The following is a 13,981-nucleotide window of genomic DNA, read 5'->3' as shown; positions in this document are numbered from 1 at the left end:
CCCTGGTGAAATATGCTACATTGTTAAGAATTGAAAATGTTTGCATTTGAAGGTGAAGGTTCCTTGGTAACAGAATTCTCACTCATTGCTGGCTTTTTTCCTTTATTATATATAGTTAAACATTACATGTGTAGTAATATATAAATTATATAATATATACGCATGCATGGATAGCTCATTTAATTTTTACAAACACCCATGTACACCACCACCTGCATCAAAATATAAAACATTTCCAAAACCCCAGAAGGTTCACTTGTGTTACCTTCCTCTCAATACTGCCCCCTTACCCAGAATGACTATTGTCCTCATTTCTATCACCATTGATGGTTTCATCCGGTTTTGAGCTTTGTATGAATCATACACTATGGTTTACACATTGCTGCGTCACTCAGTGGTTCATTTGCATTTCCACGTAGTAGTCCAACAGAAGGGACATGATTTATCCATCCATTCTACTGCACTGAGGTCTTTCCAGTTTGAGGCTATTAATAAAGAAGCTATGAACATTCTCGTACCCGTCTTGTTGGTGGACATGGCACGTATTTGTGTTGGGCATGTGCAATATGGCTGGGTCGCAGAGCAGTCATGTGCTCAGCTTCGGTAGATACGGCCAAGCCATGTTGGAAAGCAGCTCTCCGATTTAGGTTCTTACCAGCAATTTATGAGCGCTCCAGTTGCTCCAGGCTGCGCCAACACAGGGATTGCCAACCTTTCAATTTTAAGCCATTTGGCACGGGTATAGTGATACCTCACTGGGGTTTGAATTTACATTTCCTTGATGCAAAAGTGATAATAAGTGCTTTTTAAAAAAATATTTTATTTATTAATTTCAGAGAGAGAGCCAGCACACAAATATGAGTCTGGAGGGGCAGATGGGAAGCAGACTCCCTGCTGAGTGGAGAACCGGATGCCGGGCTCCATCCCAGGATCCCAGAATCATGTCCTGAACTGAAGGAAGATGCTTAACCTTGACCGAGCCACGTAGGTGCCCTGATAAGCACTTTTTCTATGTCTATTAGTTATCATCTGGATACACTCTTTAGTGAAATGCCTATTAAACACTTGCTTCTTTTTTTTTTTTTTTTGACACTTGCTTATTCTTAAAATTAGGTTTTAAACCTGGATACAAGTCTTTCACTGAATAAGTGTGTTACCAATCTCTTCTCCCAATTTTTTCATTCTGTTAGTGGTGCTTTTGATTGAATTACCAGCTTCTTATATGACAAAAAAATAAACTATTGTCTTCACTGGTAGATACAACAAATCCAGCAAGTTACCACTTTGTAGTTTTGTGGGGGTTTTTTTGTTTTTGTTTTTAATAAAGATTTTATTTATTTATTCATGAGAGACAGAGAGAGAGGTAGAGACACAGGCAGAGGGAGAAGCAGGCTCCACGCAGGGAGCCCGACGCAGGACTTGAGCCCAGGACCCCTGGATCACGCCCTGGGCCGAAGGCAGGTGCTCAACTGCTGAGCCACCCAGGTGCCCCTCACTTTGTAGTTTTGTTTGACAGTAAGCTATGGATAGTTTTTCATAAGATATAAAATTATTGTCCAGGCAAAGTTAGCATTCCTAAACTCAGACTGGGAGCTGACAAGCAAATGCTATTCCTTTATATAACAATAAATATGGTTTAGCCTCCATCCATTATGTCTGAATCAACAAACACAGGAAAGAATTCTCGGTTGGAAGAAGCATTATCAGGGACTCATCTGGGTGTTCATTACCCAAATTCCTTTAAGACGTGGTTTTACAGGAAGGAAGTTGGACATTACATGAAAGTATTCACTGATGAACAGAATACTCATGAAGTTGTCCCCCTTTCATACAGCTTTCTCAGCTTGGCTTGAATGACTATTCCTGATCAACCTTCAAAATTTTTTCATTCTGTCTCTTACTGAGGGTAGGATGTTGTAGACATCTGACAACACAAAGCAAAGAGGTGGCAAAATGAAGTTGCGAGTCTTTTTCTTTTTTTACCATGTTATTTTTTAAACGTAAATGCAATTAATTAATATATAACCTATTATTAGTTTCAGAGGTAGAGTTCAATGATTCATCAGTGTTCTACAACACCCAGTGCTCATTACATCATGTGCCCTCTTTAATGTCCATCACTCAGTTGCCCTGTCCCCCAACCCTCTGAAGTTGCCATTCTTGCAAAAGATGTGGAATTTCATGAAATCGGTGAAAACGATGTTGGAGAATTGCTCCACTCTCATGGATAATCATGTGTTTCAAGACACTAAGTACAAACCAAAGAAGTAAAAATACACAAAGAATAGGGTAAATTTACCTAAAGAAGAGGAAATGGGTAAAGACGATAACACAACAAATGTTTCTAAAAGGTATTGACAAATATCAAAGAATTTTACAAATCCTTCTAGAAGATTGATTTTTTTAAAAACTTATTATTAAAAAAACTTATTATTCATGAAAAACAATCCTCCTTTGATGGTGTGTTGCACAGGGTAACGTGAACTAAAGGATGTTGCATTGTGCCACCCTACAATCTTGTCCAAGAAAATATATGTCCTCTCCACGTCAAATCAGCTCCCCAACATTCTCTGGACTAGACATTAGTGCATCATTGCAACTAATTATAAAATTTCTGTTAACTTTACGATAATTATTTTCATTATTTGCCTTGAAATTTGCTCCTTATTATGATAATAAAAGGATTAATTCACTTTTGGCTCTTTGCTGATACCGCGTATGCTTAAATAATGAGCTCTTGCTACAACTCTAGTCCCTGTGAAGAACTTTAGGGATGTAAAGCATTTCTTGCATCTACGCTGCTCCCCACTTTGCTGATAATGTAATAGAAGCACAGAGCAGATTAATGACCTGAAAAAACCAGAGTGACAGTATTTGCCCCATGTCTGTCTGACTCCAGAATCTATACTTTTTATATCAGAATGCCTCCCAGGACCTCAAAAATGGAAACAGACAGAAACCTAGGGTGATTCCTTTTACTCTCCAATCTTCAGTCCTTTGAATGAGAAAATGATATTTGCAGAATGCTTGTCTTCTTTTTTGGGAGGGGGGAGTATATATATATTTATTCGATTTGCTTCTCTTAAGCCAGTACTATACCAGCACTTCATGTTTCCATAAACAAAGCACCTCCGCATCTCATTTGGTCTTTATTACCATCTGAAGGTGATGGAGAAGGGTGCAAGCAGGAATCTCAGGCTCAGAAAGCTGAATGACTTGTCCAAGGACCCACAGCTCAAAAACAGCAGTGCTCTGACTAGAATTAACTCCTTTATTTTATTTATTTTTTAAAGATCTTTATTTATTCGTGAGAGACACACAGAGAGAGGCAAAGACACAGGCAGAGGGAGAAGCAGGCTCCATGCAGGGAGCCCGATGCGGGACTCGATCCCAGTACCCTGAGATCATGATCTGAGCTGAAGGCTCAACCCCTGAGCCAGCCAGGCGTCCCTGGAACCGCCTCCTTTAGACTACCGTGCGTGCTCCTTTCTCCTTCTCACTCAGTGTCCTGGTGTGAAAGGAGGGCGAGGGAAGTTAGAAGAGGCACTTGTGGACAAAGTGAACGCCTACACGACACCTCCACTGAATACATGGCCATCGTATTGTGATATTTTCCTGGCAAACCACTTTGACATCTCCTTCCTGAGAGGGCTGCGCACAGTAGCAAGAGGGAGGCTTTAAGATCACAAGTCTCAGGGGCGCCTGGGTGGCTCAGTGGTTGAGCATCTGTCTGGCTCAGGTCATGATCCCGGGGTCTTAGGGTCAGATTCCCCCATCGCGCTCCCCGCAGGGAGCCTGCTTCTCCCTCTGCCTCTCTCTGTGTCTCTCATGAATAAATAAATAAAATCTTAAAAAAAAATCACAACTCTCCTCACTCTGGAGGTTAAAGAAGGTTTTGGCTTTTGACCCTCTGTAGTAGTGAGAAAACCAGCAAGAAGACCAGGCCTGTGTCTTTATCCCATCCAGTGCATTCCTCAGGGGAACCAACAGAGGGCGGTTACCAAACATGGATCCTGTAAAAATTCAGTCTCTGGGTTGTTTTCTTTCAAATGACATTGTGTTACTTTCTATTCTGGAATTAACTGCTCGTTGCCTATGCCAGGGGAAGGTCAAGGCGACAGGAGCAACGCAGCCAGGACTTGTAAAGTCATTTCCCATATATACCAGGCTCTTACTGGGTGTTATACTATATGTTGGCAAATCGAACTCCAATAAAAAGTATACAAAAAAATAAAATAAAATAAAATTTATTCCTGTAAAACTTCAAAAAATACTAGGCTCTTTACACTTATAAGATTTATACTAATAAGCCCTAAAATTGATTGGACTTACCAATGCACATGCCTCCTTCTGCTATGACAGGGGTAATTACACAAAAAGTGACAGGGTCAGATTATGGACCTAACAATTATAGGGTGGGGAAAAAGCACAAAAGTCTTTGGTCTCATGGCTCCTGGGTGGTCAGTTGGTTGAGCATCAGACTCTTGATTTCAGCCTAGGTCATCATCCAGGGTCCTGGGATGGAGCCCTGCATCTGGCTCTGTGCACAGCAGGGAGTCTCCTTGTCCCTCTGCTCCTCCCATCCCCTGCCCCCCCACCTTGCTCCTCCCCTCTTTGGAATAAATAAAATCTTAAAAAAAAAACCAACCTTTGTTCTCTCTGGCACAACCTATGAAGGGAAGTCGCAACTTGAAATAAAAACAAACTACTTCAAATCCTGAAATACACGCTCTGCGCTCATCTACGTCCAAAGACAGATTTTAAAAATGATGATTATTATTATTCCTTCTCCCATATCATGTTTATTAGGATTTCCAAATCTTTTTTTTTTCAGATAATAAAGCTTTTGCTCCATTTCCTAGTTAAATATGAGCGTGCACTGTTACATTATCTTGAATTCAATTAAAGTGTTATCTAAAACACCCTGCCCAGTGCCTGGGAAATTCCAGATTAATTTCCTGGCAATTGATCAGTTAAGCACCCGGTTGGCCACTCAAGGATGCGGTTTCTAGTTGACTGAACCAGCTCAGCTGGGTTTCAATGTCTTTCTGCTCCCTGAATTAGCACACCCATCCTCTACCTAGGGAATGCTATTCTCATCTAAGAGAGCAGCAAGTTGGAAAAGATATTTTTGCAGCTTTAAGGATACAGCCATGCAAGCTCGTGTATATTGATTTTATATATGCAAGTATATATTATGTGTGCAAGTGTCTCCGTGGCTAACTGTTCAAGTAACAATTCCTTACATCCAGAGAACCCAAAGTGCAATGACAGCTCTGACTTTCCGGGCTGCATTGTCCTTGGAGAGGAGAAAAGGCAGGATGAGGAAGGGTGGAGGGGCGCTCAGGTCTCTCAGAGGTCACGCAGTGAATTTGGCCCACTGAACAGGAACGCCTGCTTGTTAGGCTTGGACTTGCATCAAAACCTACAAGCAGGGCAGCCCGGCTCAGCAGTTTGGGGCCTGCCTTCGGCCCAGGGCATGATCCCGAAGACCTGGGATCAAGTCCTCCATCAGGCTCCCTGCATGGAGCCTGCTTCTCCCTCTGCCTGTATCTCTGCCTCTCTCTCTCTCTGTGTCTCTCTCATGAATAAATAAAGAAAATCTTTAAAAACAAAACAAAACCTACAAGCAAAACCTCCATACACATGGGCCTTGACTGCCTAAGTCACTTAGAATCGATTTGCCCGAAGTTCTAGAGCCTCCTTAATTTTAAGGAAAAATAATAAATTCTTTCTTGGTTTCTGTTGTGCTCAGAACGAAGCCAGCGTGATAATCATATTCCCAGGGGTACATGGAAAAAGTGTTCTCAGAGCTCTAGAATGTTCCGATCACAGCACACACCAACACACTCACATGATGGGTCAGAGCCGTGTCCCTGGGAGGCCCCGTGTCCCTGGTCAGGAAGGGAAACCCAACAACCTTTGTCTGGCCTCTGCACCTCTGCCCATCTATTTGGCACCCCAACTAAGAAAGACAGAAGACTTTATGGAGAGTTCACCAGTAGAGGCCTTGGAGGCACCAGGGTTTAAGAAAATCTACGGGGGTGTGGGTGGGGGTGCATGGCTGGTTCAGTCAGTAGATCACGCGACTCTGGATCTTGGGGCCATGAGTTCAAGCTCCATGATGGGTGTAGAGATCACTTATTAAAAAAAAAAAAAAGAAAGAAAGAAAGATGGGGGCACCTGGGTGGCTCAGTGGTTGAGTGTCTACCTTTGATTCAGGTTGTGATCCTGGGGTCCCGGGATCGATTCCCACATCAGGCTCCCTGCATGGGGCCTGCTTCTCCCTCTGCCTGTGTCTCTGCCTCTCTCTGTGTGTGTCTCTCATGAATAAATAAATAAATAAATAAATAAATAAATAAATAAATAAAATAAATCTTTTTAAATTTTTTAAAAATTTAAAAAATAAGAAGGAAAGAAAATCCACTGGGATATTTAGTGCACAGACCCGACCTTTTCTTTCCTTTGGTATTTCAGCATTGGATCCTCCAAACTTCTGTCCCGCCCCAGGTGGCTGCTGCTGCTCGGTATGAAGCTGGCCTGGTCGCCGTGGCATCACACCTGCGAGTGTGAAACTTCTGCTCCCTTACAGAGGTGAGTGAGAGGACGGCAGGCGCAAGCAGGACCGGCCCCGACTAACTCTTCCTTCATCCGACTCCAGCAAACAGGGGGAAAGGTGTCTTCGTTTAATGCTTTGCTTGTCCTGTCAGGATTTACCTTACTCTGTGTGTGTGTGTATGTGTGTGTGTATGTGTGTGTGTGTGTGTCAGGGGGGCGGAGAGTCTCACTAATAAGGATTTGGCTCTGTTTATTTTTTACTTTTATATTTTTTGAAGATGTTATTCATTTATTTATTCATGAGACACAGAGAGAGGCAGAGACACAGGCAGAGGGAGAAGCAGGCCCCGTGCAGGGAGCCCGACGCAGGACTCGATCCCAGGACCCTGGGTTCACGGCCTGGACCTGAGGCAGACGCTCAACCGCTGAGCCCCCCAGGAGGATTCGGCTCTGTTTAAAAGCTGATGTCCTCAATCTTCAAGATTCTCTCTGGAGAACGATTATTATTTCAAAGAAATAAAAGCATACTGGGGAAAATATGTTTATATATTTAACCTGTAAAGAAGAAATGTAGAATCTGGTTTTCTGTTTTTTATTTAGAAAATGACCCGAACTATATCTTTGCCATTGTTTTATCTTATAGTAAACACACTAAAGATATTTTTCTTTTGCTGAGACCTATATCCTTTTCCTGTTCCCTTTTCTTTCTCTTTCTCTTTCTTTCTTTCTTTCTTTCTTTCTTTCTTTCTTTCTTTCTTTCTTTCTTTCTTTCTTTCTCTCTCTCTCTCTCTCTCTCTCTCTCCTCTCCTCTCCTCTCCTCTCCTCTCCTATCTCCACTCTCTTAAACATCTTATTTCTGAAGACAGACTCGGGAAAAGAAAAAAAAGAAAAAAACTAAGTGTGTGTTGATACTTACCAGGCTTCCAGAATGTGCTTATATGGAGTTAAAAATGTAGAAAGATGTAAGTCCGAGCATGCCTAGACTAGCTGGCAAAATTTCCCTGAAATATTCTCAGTGTAGTCTGAGACGGGTTGTTGTACTAAAGAGTCAGATCCCAGAAAGGGGGAAAAAAAAAAAAAAAAAAAAGTCCATGATACTGTTTCATGCTGGTTAATAAAACAAGCTCCTTTTTTTAAAAAAAGATTTTTATTTATCAATCATGAGAGACACAGAGAGAGAGGCAGAGACACAGGCAGAGGGAGAAGTAGGCTCCATGCAGGGAGCCTGATGTGGGACTCGATCCTGGGACCCCAGGGTCAGGGCCTGAGCTGAAGGCAGACACTCAACCACTGAGCCACCCAGGAGCCCCCAAGCTGCTTTTTTTAATGTGGTGCTTTCTTAACTGTAGGCCAGTGTGTGTGCGTATGCACTGCTAGCTTCCTTGCCAAATTTTGAGAGGCCATCTGATTTCCTAGAATTAGCCACGCTTAAGAGCAGGCTTAAGTTTCGTTTTACTTAGCTCTTGCTTTTGCCTTATTCTAAACAGAATCGAAACCACACACATGCTGAAGACATCCTGAACCTCTTTTACAGGAATAGAAAATTAGAACTAGTGGCTTGTTTAAGCCCTTCCGAGCACCACATGGTACTCTCTCTCTTTTTTAAATGTCTTTACTCTGGTTTTTATAGGGGGTGAAAATCCATACTATCCTATCATATGATTAAAGTTTAGATGTATAGCTACCCTGGAAGCTGTCTCGATTGTATTAAGCAAGACAATCTTCCACGAACAAAAAAAAATACATTCGAAGCACAATTTCGATCAATGTCTCCCTCTCAATTAGACGTGCTGTTCAAAAATATTTAATAATTGCCAGAACAGGGCACTGACTCATTCATGCAGACACTAGCAGTCAACAACCACCCGGCTTGGCTGGGATGAGTGCTGGGGCTGATTCACTGTCTGGGGCATGCCCTCCACTAGTCTAGTTCCAGCACGTGTGTGTTTTGTGTCCTGGGGGCAGGGGAGGGGGGCTCACCAGGAGCTATGTTTATGCAGGGTTTTGGTTTCTTGGGTAATAGGTTTGGGGTTTCTCTGGCAGCATATTTCCCTTAAAAAGTCTATTAGCCTCCGTTTATATTCATTCCACCCTACAGAACTTGACTAATTATGGTTCTTGAATCGAGACTTAAAGCTGAGGGATTCTCTCACAGAGCAACAGGTTCCTTTTTTGTTGTTAATTTTGAGAGAGAGAGAGAGAGACAGAGACAGAAGCAGAGAGAGCCTGTGAGTGGGTGGGGGTGGAGGGAGAGGGAGAGAGAGAATCTCAAGCAGGCTCCCCATTGAGCATGGCTCTTGATGAGGGGCTCAATCTCACAACGCTGTGATCATGACCTGGGCCAAAACCAAGAGCCGGACACTTAACCCCGACTGAGCCCCCCAGGCGCCCCACATGTCAACAGGTTCTAATGCTTCATCCATTCTGTAAGTTTTCAGCATTTAACTGGACAGCAGGCCTTTTGACTGTGAAAAACTCTAGCCAGAAGAACTACAGAACAGTTCACCTTCCCTTTGCCCCAAGTTACATGTCCTCGACTGGTTTGTACAATGCGGGTAATTGTTATCTTTGCCAATGAAAAGAACCCCAAAGTATGTGCTTGGGCCTGTCCAGGTCTCAATCTTATATCCAACCATGTTTCTTGTGTTCTTCTAACTTTAGCTTTGTGCAGAGATTCCAGCTTTTTCACTCTGCAAAACTCAAGTCCGTCAGCTATTCAACCATATTGGATTTATGGCTGTAGGAAAAACGTATCTTTCTTAGAAAAACTGTATTTTCCTCCCTCCCTGACTCTCAGGCCACATTTGACAGAAACTCATCACCAGTATAGCTTCACAGAAGTGTATAGGGAGTAGTCAACATACACCTGAATTTCCTGGTATCTTTCCACCAAAGCCCCCCAAAATCAAGCATATAGTCTGATTTATTTTATTTTTTTTAAAGAGGGAAAATGTTTATGAAAAGTGTATGTGATAAGGACTTATTTGCCCAAAATTTACAAAGAACTCTTAAATCAACAGGAGAAAACAAACAACCTGTTGCAAAGTGGGCAAAGACCTGACCTGACCTCTCACCAAAGGAAATACCAGGAGAGCAAATAAACATATGAAAAGGTGGATCAACATTGCATGTGGTTCGGGAATTGCAAATTAAAATAACAATGAGATACCATTACCAAAATCCAAGACACTGAGAACACCAAATGCTGGTGAGGATGTGGAGCAACAAGAGCTCTCGTTCCTTGCTGGTAGGTGCAAAATGGTGCAGCCACATTGGAAGACACCTTGGCAGTTCCTTACAAAACTAAACATACTTTACCATATGGTCCAGCAGTCGCCCTCCTTCATATCCACCCAAATGAATCAAAAGCTTATGTCCACACAAAATCCTGCCCACAGATATTTATAGCAGTTTTTTATTCATAACTGCCCAAACTTTGAAGCAACCAGGATGACCTCAGTAGGTGAATGGATGGATAAATATAATGGTACGTCCAGACAGTGGGGTATTATTCAAGTATTAAAAAGAAATAAGTTTTCAAGCCATGAAAAGACATAGAGGAAACTTAAATGCCTATTGCTAAGTGAAGGAAGCCAGTTGGAAAAGCCAATGGTACTTATTGTATGATTTCAATGATATGATTTTCTGGTAAAGGCAAAGCAGTAGAGACAATAAAAAGTGGTCACCAGGGATTAGGAGGAGGGAAGAGGGAAGAGGTGGAGCACAGAGGATTTTTAGGGCAGTGGAACTATTTTCTATGATACTGTAATAGTGGATACATGTCATTATATACATTTGCCAAAATCCACAGAACCTGTTGCTGTGTAACAGAATGAACTCCAAGGTAAATATGGACTTTGGATAATAAAGATGTGCCAATATGGGTTTATAAATTACAACAAATGAACCATTGTGGCATAGGATATTGATAGAGGAGGAAGTTGTGCATGTATGGGGGCAGGAGATATAGAAGACCTCTCTCTACTTTCTGCTCAGTTTTCCTGTGAATCTGAAACTTCTTTAAAAAAAAAAAAAGTTTACTTAAACAAAAATGGCAACTGTTTAGCTAGCTGTTTTTGCTATCACCTTGTGGCATCTAGGGAAGTTTGAATTAATGGAATATACTGGCCCTTGAGTATAACTAACACCTTTATCCCACTTGAGAACAGCATCATTGTAGTGGAACGCAAAATTAGTTCCATGACCTGCTCATCCACAGTTAAGTTCCTTGTCAACCAAAATTATATAACACGTCTTCTTCCTTCTGTTTTACTTTAATACAGTTTGATTACCAAGAGGAAACAAGCTTCCTTTTTAGATTTAATTCAAATTCTATTCCAGGAACAAACAGAAGCTGTTTCCTTTTATATACATTTTTTTTTTTTTTTAAAAAGGCATCCTTTTAGTTCTTTGTGGTTTTGCTAAGAAGTAACTCAAGGTCAAAAAGGCTATGAATGTTTGTATTATTATTCTTTTTTTTAAAGATTTTATTTATTTATTTACTTATTCATGAGAGACACAGGCAGAAAGACACAGGCAGAGGGAGAGGCTCCCCTGCAGGGAGCCTGATAAGGGACTTGATCCCAGGACCCCGGGTCACACCCTAAGCTGAAGGCAGACACTTAACCACTAAGCCACCCAAGTGTCCCTATATTGCTATTCTTGAGTGCATTCTTTTTAGAAGTTCTTCAGAGTATGTAGTTATAATGCAATTTTCATTTATTTACAATAAGAAAAATGTATGAGGATTATCATTATGAAAATATACGATAAAGTCCCATTGCTCCCTGTATATGATTATTTTACAAGATGATCAACACATCAAACCCCATGGTCTGTATCCTTCTCGTGGCCATTGTTTCCTTTTGCCCATTTGTCAGACTTTTATGTTCTTTGGTTCTTCTTGCGATTATTGAAAGCTGAACATGAAAGACTTCATTTAATCTGTACTCACAATCAGGCCAAAGCAAAACTGAGAATATCTCTGAACAATGATCAAAACAGAAACAGAAAATAACTGAAAATTTAAAATGAGCTCATGTGAAATAAGGAAATAAAGGAAATAGATATTTACTGAGTAGTTTATTACACATGTAGTTATATAGTAATTACACAGTAATCACATGGGGGATGATTATTTCTGAAGAAATATGGTATATATATATTTCTTTTAAAAGTAATTTAAAGGTCAAATAACTTTCTCAAAGTCATCCATCTTTTAAAAAATCTTTATTTAAATTCAATTTGTCAACACATAGTATGACAGCCAGTGCTCCTCTGATCATGTGCCCTCCTCAGTGCCCGTCACCCAGTTACCCCACCCCTGCCCACCCCGCCTTCTGTAATCTTTGTTTGTTTCCCAGAGTTAGGAGTCTCTCATGGTTTGTCTTTTCTCTAATTTTTCTTCACTCAGTTTCCCTCCTTTCCCTTAGGGTCCCTTTAACTATTTCTTATATTCCACATATGAGTGAAACCATATGATAATTGTCTTTCTCTGATTGACTTGTTTCACACAGCATAATACCCTCCAGTTCCATCCATGTCGATGTACATGGTAGGTATTTGTCCTTTCTAATGGCTGAGTAATATCCCATTGTATATATACTATAGACCATGTCTTCTTTATCCATCATCTGTCGACGGACACTGAAGCTCCTTCCACAGTTGGGCTATTGTGGACACTGCTGCTGTGAACTTTGGGGGGGCAGGTGTCCTGCCGTTTCACTGTATCTGTATCTTTGGGGTAAATCCCCAGCAGTGCAATTGCTGGGTCATAGGGCAGCTCTATTTTTAACTCTTTGAGGAACCTCCACACAGTTTCCCAGAGTGGCTGCACCAGTTCACTTTCCCACCAACAGGGCAAGAGCGTTCCCCTTCCTCCACATCCTCTCCAACATTTGTGGTTTCCTGTCCTGTTAATTTTCCCCATTCTCACTGGTGTGAGGTGGTATCTCATTGTGATTTTGATTTGTATTTCCCTGATGGCCTGTGATGCGGAGCATTTTTTCATGTGCTTCTGGGCCATGTGTAGGTCTTCTTTGGAGAAATACCTGTTCATACATTCTGCTCATTTCTGGACTGGACTGTTTGTTTCTTGGGTGTTGAGTTTGACGAGTTATTTATAGATCTTGGATACTAGCCCTTTATCTTATTTTCTATGTACAGTATCATGTCATTTGCAAATATCTTCTCCCATTCTGTAGGCTGCATTTTAGTTTTGTTGACTGTTTTCTTTTGCCGTGCAGAAGATTTTTATCTTAAGTCCCAATAGTTCATTTTTGCTTTTGTTTCCCTTGCCTTCATAGATGTGACTTGCAAGAAGTTGCTGTGGCCAAGTTCAGAAAGGGTGTTCCTTGTCTTCTCCTCTAGGATTTTGATGGATTCTTGTCCCCCATTTAGATCTTTCATCCATTTTGAGTTTATCTTTGTGTCTGGTGTAAGACAATGGTCCAGTTTCACTCTTCTGCACGTGGCTGTCCAATTTTCCCAGCACCATTTATTGAAGAGACTGTCCTTTTTCCAGTGGATAGTCTTTGCTGCTTTGTCAAAGCATAGAATTGAGAGTCCATTTCTGGGTTCTCTATTCTGTTCCATTGATCTATGTGTCTGATTTTTGTGCCAGTACCACACTGTTTTGATGATCACAGTTTTGTAGTACAACCTGAAATCTGGCATTGTGAGGCCCCCAGCTCTGGTTTTCTTTTTCAACATTCCTCTGGCTATTCCTCTGTACAAATCTTAGGATTATTAGTTCCAACTCTGTGGAGAAAGTCCATGGTATTTTGATAGGGATTGCGCTGAATGTGTTAATTCCCCTGGGTAGCATAGACATTTTCACAATATTTATTCTTCTAATCCATTAGCATGGAATATTTTTCCATCTCTTTGTGTCTTCCTCAATTTCTTTCATAAGTGCTCTGTAGTTTCTAGAGTACAGATCCTTTGGTCTTTGGTTAGGTTTATTCCTAGATATCTTATGGTTTTGGGTGCAATTATAAATGGGATTGATTAATTTCTTTCTTCAGTCTCATTGTTAGTGTATAGAAATGCCACTGATTTCTGGGCATGGATTTTGTATCCTGCCACACTACCGAATTGCTATACGAGTTCTAGCAATCTTGGGGTGGAATCTTTTGGGTTTTCTACGTACAGTATCACGTCATCTATGAAGAGAGACAGTTTGACTTCTTCTTTGCCAATTTGAATGCCTTTTATTTCTTTTTGTCATCTGATTGCTGAGGCTAGGACTTCTAGTACTATGTTGAATAGCAGTGGTGAGAGTGGACATCCTTGTCGTGTTCCTGATCTTAGGGGAAAGGCTCCCAGTGTTTCCCCATTGAGAATTATACTCGCTGTGGGCTTTTCTTAGATGGCTTTTAAGATGCTGAGGAATGTTCCCTCTCTCCCCACACTTTAGAGAGTT

General features: G+C 41.2%; 1 long non-coding RNA gene across 1 annotated transcript; it reads left to right on the top strand.

Annotated features, from left to right (window-relative positions):
• Positions 1-6,441: 6,441 nt before the first annotated feature.
• LOC144302264 (uncharacterized) lies at positions 6,442-7,095 on the top strand. Its single transcript, XR_013369102.1, has 2 exons — positions 6,442-6,594; positions 6,869-7,095. It is a non-coding gene; the product is annotated as an uncharacterized LOC144302264 (long non-coding RNA).
• The last annotated feature ends 6,886 nt before the right edge of the window (positions 7,096-13,981 follow it).

Source organism: Canis aureus, chromosome 31 (assembly GCF_053574225.1).
Source record: "Canis aureus isolate CA01 chromosome 31, VMU_Caureus_v.1.0, whole genome shotgun sequence".
Taxonomy (NCBI): Eukaryota; Metazoa; Chordata; class Mammalia; order Carnivora; family Canidae; genus Canis; species Canis aureus.
The sequence above is the reverse complement of the archived record's forward strand: the minus strand, read 5'-3'. Positions and strand labels throughout refer to the sequence as shown.